Source organism: Salvelinus sp. IW2-2015, unplaced genomic scaffold (assembly GCF_002910315.2).
Source record: "Salvelinus sp. IW2-2015 unplaced genomic scaffold, ASM291031v2 Un_scaffold1047, whole genome shotgun sequence".
Taxonomy (NCBI): domain Eukaryota; kingdom Metazoa; phylum Chordata; class Actinopteri; order Salmoniformes; family Salmonidae; genus Salvelinus; species Salvelinus sp. IW2-2015.
The window spans coordinates 196796-197858 of NW_019942702.1; positions in this window are offsets into that span (position 1 = coordinate 196796).

A 1063-nucleotide genomic window follows, 5' to 3' on the forward strand; every position below is an offset into this window, starting at 1 on the left:
ATTCATTTAAAGGGGAAGCAGAGAAGTGTTGTGAGGTGTTGCTGTGTATTCATTTAAAGGGGAAGCAGAGAAGTGTTGTGAGGTGTTGCTGTGTAGGCAGGGAGGCATGCAGACAGGCATGCAGACAAACAGGCAGGGAGACTGACAGACAGGCATGCAGACAGGCAGACAGTCACACAGACAGGCAGACAGGCACACAGACAGACATGCAGACTGACAGGCATGCAGACAGGCACACAGACAGACATGCAGACAAACAGGCAGGGAGGCATGCAGACAGACATGCAGACAAACAGGCAGGGAGACTGACAGGCATGAAGACAGGCAGACAGTCACACAGACAGGCAGACAGGCAGGCATGCTGGCAGCCAGGCCGATGCCAACAGAGGACAAAAGATCCCATGACCAAAGCACCAAACAGCTCAAATGGTCTATTAACTGCAGAATAGAAAACAGAATACATCCCTTCTTTCATAAATGGAACAAGGGTGAATTAGGGAGAGTGTTCATTAAGACAAAGCTTGAAGAACATAGAAAACGATCTACCCTCTGGGACCATCTGAATAACTGTCMGATGTAAACTGTTAAAGGATACAGTTCAGTAAATATAGGTTATTATCCATTTAGTCTGAATCAGACATCYATGTATGTTAACGATGAGGATATGAATCCCTCTTAGTGCATCAAGCTTGGTCTCAACCCATTTAACGTGCACTTATTTTSCTTCTTCTTGAACTGCACTGTTGGTTAAGGGCTCGTAAGTAAGAATTTCACGGTAGTCTACACTTGTATTCGGCGCATGTGGTTTGATTTGATTTGAAACACCCTAGTCAAAAAATCCTATAGGATTCCAATAAGAAAATATTATTAGAATCCAAAAGAAAGTCCTCTTAGATTTTGAAACCAGTCCTCTACAATCCTATAGGATGTGTTCTAAATTCTGATAGGATTTTTTATTGGAATCCACAACACACACACATACGGGGCTCTAAAGTGCGACCATTTTGGTTGCATATCCTCCTAAATATTTTGCTGTGCGACTTGGAATTTTAGGCAGCACAAG